Consider the following 6,766-nt stretch of genomic DNA (forward strand, 5'->3'; position numbering starts at 1 on the left):
ATCTTTGAGCTCAGGCTAACCGGGTGTTCTATAGACGGTGATTAGTTGAGTGAGGTGCTGCCTGTGTATGCATACTATATGTGACAAGTCTGATTAAATTGAAAAGCCTACTCTACATTTGTCATTCACATACCCTTGGGGTGTGACCTACTGTATGTGCACCCTGTGAATGCAAGTTTGCGGCAAGTGTCGGTCATCATTGCCTATCCTGGACTACTTCTAAATGTACTATTATGCATGTCGTTGGAGTCAGGGCAAACAGTAGGCTGCACCACTGTCCCATGTGTGCTTCCTAGGCCACAATTGCAGGATGGAGGATCTTATCGATTTCCTCAGGGAGATGGACATTCCAGAGTCCACTATCGAAAAAATAAAGAAAGAAAAGGTAGTTAACAGAATGAATGTGTTAATGTCTATTATAACTTACTCCTACTGACCTACTGTAGATATTAACAGCACTACCCTTTCGTTTACTTAATTTCCAGTCAAAACGGCCATTAAGTGCAATTAATTTATTTTTCAATGTCAGAAATTATTCCAGGAAACATATATTTAACACAAAATTACACAAAAGCATCCACAACTAAATATCATGTCAAATCTTTCATTGTTTAGTGTGTCCACCCTTTGCCTTTATTACAGCTTACATTATTTACAGGAGACTTTCTTTGAGTTTTTCAAATAAATCCACTGGGATATTTTTTCATGCTTCTTGTAAACACCTCCAAAGTTTAGTCTTAGAAGTTGATTGTATTTTCTGCTTCTGCCGATCCAAATCCAAATCCACTCAATGACTCATCGTCCAGAAAACCTCACTTATCTCAAGTGTCCAGTTTTGGTGTTCTAGGGCAAATTTTCTTCTTATTTGTCTATTTCCTTTTCAAATAGTGACTTTTTGACAGCTACACATCCCTTCAGACCCATAGCTTTGTGTTGTCTTCTTACAATGGAAATATTAACAAAAACACTTGTGGATTTTTTTCAGATCTGATGCGAGAGTGATAAAAACGTTAACTTCTATGGTGATGTCTACCAGGCCTTGCACGATTGTTAGGAGTCCCATTTTCTCTATATATTGTAGTAATTTTTGACTCCAGTTTTGGAAACTCTTGTTTTTCACCTATTTTCCTTTGACTTATATATTCCTAATGAAAGCAAATTCTCTTTATAGCTAATCTTATCAGAAATATCGCCTCTAGCCATTTCAGATGCACATGACAAAGACATGTGCAAGGCAGCTATGGTGTGTTTGGGTAGTTGTTTGAATGTTAGTGTCACTTTTAATAGAAAGTGTTCTAATATAATGTCAGTGACAGTTTTAGGATCAACTTGTGTTGGGAGGACACAGCTGTAACCTGTTTGATTGGAAGGATGGAAGACTTGGAGTGCCTGAAGGTTGCACAAAAGTAAAGAGTGGACAAATTAAATACTGATAGATTTGATATTATATTTAGTGTACTTTTCTGTCAAATATATTTTTCTTGCATTGTTTTCTGACACCAAAAACTAAATAATTTGCACTGAATGGCTGTGTTAACTGGAAATTAAATAAATGCAAGGGTGGTCTCTGACTTCTGCACAGTACTGTACAGTATATTGATATTTTCATGTATAGTAGATATGTTCACTTCATACCTCAACAATCCCGAATTGCCTTTTTCCTTAAACCAGTATCAGCATATTGATCCACATAAAATGATGCTTTAAGTATGGTATTTTGAAACTGAAAGTTGATAATACACTATTCATTTTTAGATTGATGCCAGTGTCCTGATGTTAATGACAGATGAACAGACGAGGAATTATTTGCCGTCTAATGGAGACAGATTGGCAGTGATGGGATATTGTAGGAGACATGAAAAGAGCCCAACAGTAGGAAATCAAAGCTTTTTGATAGACTGAAGTCAAAACTGAATAAAAGAAAAAAGTGTAAGCATCCAGAAAACATCACTCATCATCAAGAGGTGAACACACAGAGTTGGGCTGGATGCTGTATGATGAAGGAAAAGGAGGCTATATCCAGGTGAGAACCAAAAAGGGTGGTGGAACACGAAAGTTAAGTGTTTCAAAGGACTGGAAAAAAAAAGACCTCATAGCGGAGGCAATATGTTTGTTTTTCCCAGATGGAAAGAATGCAATATTTCTGAGTTTGAGGTGGATCTGACAAATTACCAAGGAGTTTCCTTAGATCAGGACAGTACAGTGGGAGCTCAATATGAAGCCTCAAAGTTAACTATCATGAGGTTCTATCTGTCAACCAAAAAGAAACATGACAGTAGTGGTGTGGAGACACAGCAAGAATCAAACACTGCAGGTCATTCACAGGAAAACACACAGGATTTTCCCTTTACAAACTCACAAATTGATTCACCATTGGAATTAGAAACATTAGATGTCATCTATGTTGGAAATACTGGAAATGATTTGAACTTAGGCAGTGATGACGTGGCACAATTTTATCCTGCAGATGTCACAGACGATTCTAGTTTAGCTCAACAAAGTTCTACCATGTTTACTGGGGAAAATATTGAGGATAGCATATCATTACAATTTTCAATGGAGACCTCTCTGAGTTGGTACAACAAAATCTAGAAGACACTTTGCTTCTGGCACAAGAACTCAGGGAACCAGACAAAAAAATCCTTGTTGTCCAACGCAGCCAGATACTATCTGAGCTTATTGAACATTTCACTGATGAACACCTTTCATATACTCAATCAGAAATTCAAGTAAAGCTTTTACTACCAAATGGGCAATATGAGAATGGATATGATGATGGAGGCGTTCTCAGAGATTGCCTCTCTGACTTCTGGCTTGAATTCTATGAACAATGCACAACAAGCAGCACTTTCAAGATACCATTTCTCTGAGATGACTATGGCAAGAAAAAGTGGCAGAGTATAGGTAAAATTATTTCTTTTGATTGGCAGAAAGAGAAGTGTTTGCCCATCAAGCTTGCTCCTGTAATCTTGCAACAGGCAGCTCTTGGATATGTGAAGCGTGATCTTGTTGACAATTTTCTAAAGTATGTCTCAGAATCTGACCGTTATACCTTGGAATGTTGTCGCAGAGACTTCAACAGTTCTGACCAAGATGAAATACTGGAAATCTTGGACAACTACAGCTGCCGAAGAGTGCCAAATGCACACAACATTGAACAAATTCTGCAAGAACTGGCTCACAAAACCCTTATTCAAGAGCCTGCTTATGTTATCGAACAGTGGGAAAGTGTACTCGCTCCCCTCAGCAAAGCCCTTCAGGAAATTGAAACTGTGTATGAAAACTTGCAGCCAACGGCAAGGAAAATCATACGGTCACTGAAGATTCCCTGCACAATGAATGCACGGGAAAAGGAAATATCAAAGCATATTACAACATACCTGCAAGAGTGTGATGGAAGGAAACAGTCTCTGTTCCTGAGGTTCTGCACAGGCTCAGATCTCTTTCTTGGCAAGATTGTAACTGTTGACTTCACAGATATGCAAGGATTTGAAAGAAGACTTATGGCACATACATATGGCTTTTATTTGAGAGTGTCTATTCATTATGATAGCTATCCTGACTTCAGGTGTGAAATTAACAAAATTTTGGAAAGTAATATATGGGTAATGGACATAGTTTAGTATTTTAGTCTGTCAACCTACAGACTACCCAAATTAGACATTGTTCATATATTGAGTGAGAAACTAATGGATGTTTTTTCACCTTCAAAAAAGTATGGTGATGCAGTTTAATAAACACGTTCTTTTTTGAGCCATGTGCATTCTCTAAGCTACCAAGCACTTTTGTGCCAATGAACTCTGCTGCCATGTAGTGTCTGATAATGTTACAACTTTTGCGTTGTATGTTATTTAGTCACAATATGGCAGCAGAGTTTATTTGCACAACAACTGGACAGTTCATGACAAAGATTAATTGTAAGTGCTCACTTTGGTCAGCACTTGATTTAGAATTAATCTTTGTCGTTAACTCTTCAGTTAGATGTTTCTTGGGGTCACGGTAACTTTGCAGAACCAAATTTTTTTTTCATTTGTGTTTGACTAGTTTGGCTATTTGTGGATTTTGTCCGGCATTTTCATGAAACGTCAAGATTGTAGATGAGTTCAAATTCAATGAGTTCAAATGCATTGCATTTAGTGAATATTGTTTGTACTCTATTTTCATTGCATTTGGTGAAAGGAAATGAGAGAGGTGAGGTAATGTTATTGTCAAACATTTCATATAATGTTAGATAATGTTATTGTCAAATCAAAGTTGGGTTGGTTTTATGTGTGAACATTATCTATAGTCCATTAAAGATTGTTTACACTGTTTGCATCTTTTGGCACATTTACTTTCATTTGTTCCTTGTTTCATCCAATTTCACACTCAATGTTAAATCAGATCTAAAGACAACACATTAAAAGTGGTAACATCTGCTGTGGCATTTGAGAAAAACAAAACACCCTTATACCTAGATCCCACAATTATAAGTAGTTTATCTTATCCAGAGAGTGCAAAGGCCCCTATTCTCCTATTCCTACTCAAGGTCCAGCCCATTGAGGACCATTTCACGTAATCTTTAGTAAAGGTCAGTGATTTCAAACACATCATCCATTTAAACTGGGGGCAGCATACATCACTGAAGGTCGTCCACTGGGAGCGCGAGGGTTGTGGGCTGGCCTTATTCTGTGATTATTCCAGGCAGTCGGCACTTCATTGAGCTCCTCCTACACAATAGAAATCAATTGTTTTAAAATAAGGTTTGCTAAATCACTTTATGGAACTCAAAGGAGAGATCTTTAATGGGTATAATAGTATAAAACAGTAGAATTTTGTTTCTCTATTCATATCAAAATCTGTAATGACAAGTGCTGTATGTTACATTTACCTGTATGGTGTTTTGGAAGCAAAACTGAATAAGTGATTTGTCGATGAAGGTGTCAACAAAATGCCCATCTTCTCTCAGCTGTTCAAAATGGTCCATCCAAAACTGACTGCACTGTGCTCTTAGTGTAGCCCACCAGCGTTCAATTCTCTGATTCCCAATGCTTGGGCCAAGAGTGACACATTCTGTGCTATCCTCATTCATTTCGCGCAGAAACTTTTGCATTACAGCAACGTGAGTGTTTTCGGTTCCATGATCAAGGCAATAATTCGTGGGCCATTATTGGTTTTGTATGCTTCTTACCAGATCATTTTTCTCGAGAAGCAATCAATGCACCCGTTGATGCATATCCCGTAAGGTTTTAAATTGTCATACCCATCAATATGCCACACATAGTTTGGTCCGCGGCTGTAATACTGCCGGCGTCTCAGGCGATTTTGCGCACGCAGATCTACTCCTCACCCGTCCATAAGGCATAGTAACTGACGGACAGTCTCTCTATCCTTTATTATCCCTGCCATCCAGCATTTCTGGTGCATCCACCGATAGCCATGATGTCGGCCAGAAGTCTGTAGCTGTTGGTGTATTCTGAGTTACTAAGTCGGAATTCTGAGGTACTAAGTCGCAATTCTGAGATGCTTAGTCGGAATTCTGAGTTGCTACAGTAAGTCGGAATTCTGAGTTGCTAAGTCGCAATTCTGAGATACATGTACTAAGTCACAATTTTGAGTAACTAAGTCGCAATTGTGAGATACTAAGTCGCAATTCTGAGATACCATAGCACTTTTTTTTTTTTTACTCCCTGTCGGTAACGGGCTTCCATAGAAACGGGCTTCCATAGAATTGAAATAAAATTTTTACCTCTAATAAGACATTACTAACAATGACCACAAGGTGGAGATATTGACCTTACAAGTTAGGAAAGGCAAAGGTGTGTTAATGTAAAAGGAATAGAAATGCATTGAATTTGAAAAAATACTGTTTTTATTTCTAAATTAAAAAGAAAAACAGTTATGCTGTAGTGCGGTATCGCTGTTACCTTTCTGCTATTATTTGGTCTACTATGTAAAAGCTGCTTATGTTTTGGCAGTATGGAACTCTGAAGCACTCTGTATGGAGTATGGAGCACTGTGCCCTTTGAGACACACCTGTGCATGTTGCATAAATTATCATTGCATTGTGCATTAGGGACTAAATATACTAAAAGTGATTTCACTTATGTTAACTAAAATTATTAGTTATTTTATGTGTTTTTAAAAAAGTCTAAATAAAATACATGCTTTTGTTTTTATTTATCTTGTACCATAGAACAGGAAAATCTTTGTAGTTCAAGCCCACAAAGTGTCCCAATGATGCAATACTTGATCTTAGGAAGATTATCATGGGAATATCAACATTGTTTTCCTCATAAAAATGCATTCCTTTCATTTTATTTTTTTTAAATAAATTCACATTATGTATAGTAGTGGCCTAGCACTGTTGAATACACAATTCAAATCAATAAAAATAAAATCACCAAACAGAGAACTGAAATAAATATTTTCCCTCAAAATAAGACATTACAAAAATTATTGTCCTTATAAGTTAGAAAAGGCAAAACTGAGAAAAGGTAAAAGAAATAGATAAATACCCACACATGATATAAAATATATCAATCACAAAGTATTGAGGCAGAGCCATGGGTTCACTGCAAACAATTCACTAAATACAGTTTTCTTGCTCATTTGACATGAACCAGAATTTGTAATTTCTTAAAAGACCTATCGTCCCGACTGAAGATTCACAGCAAAAATGTAAGCTCTAGTAAAACATAATAATTTTGCCCAGAAAGCACAGGTTTCTGTCAATGGGGACAGGGCTCAGTCTCCTAGACCTGTAAGCAGTACTATGCTACACACC

General features: G+C 37.2%; 1 pseudogene; it reads left to right on the forward strand.

Annotated features, from left to right (window-relative positions):
* The first annotated feature begins 279 nt into the window (after positions 1 to 279).
* LOC148641310 (uncharacterized) lies at positions 280 to 3,623 on the forward strand (annotated as a pseudogene).
* The last annotated feature ends 3,143 nt before the right edge of the window (positions 3,624 to 6,766 follow it).

Source organism: Lepisosteus platostomus, chromosome 24 (assembly GCF_059453375.1).
Source record: "Lepisosteus platostomus isolate fLepPlt1 chromosome 24, fLepPlt1.hap1, whole genome shotgun sequence".
In the NCBI taxonomy this organism is placed as follows: Eukaryota; Metazoa; Chordata; class Actinopteri; order Semionotiformes; family Lepisosteidae; genus Lepisosteus; species Lepisosteus platostomus.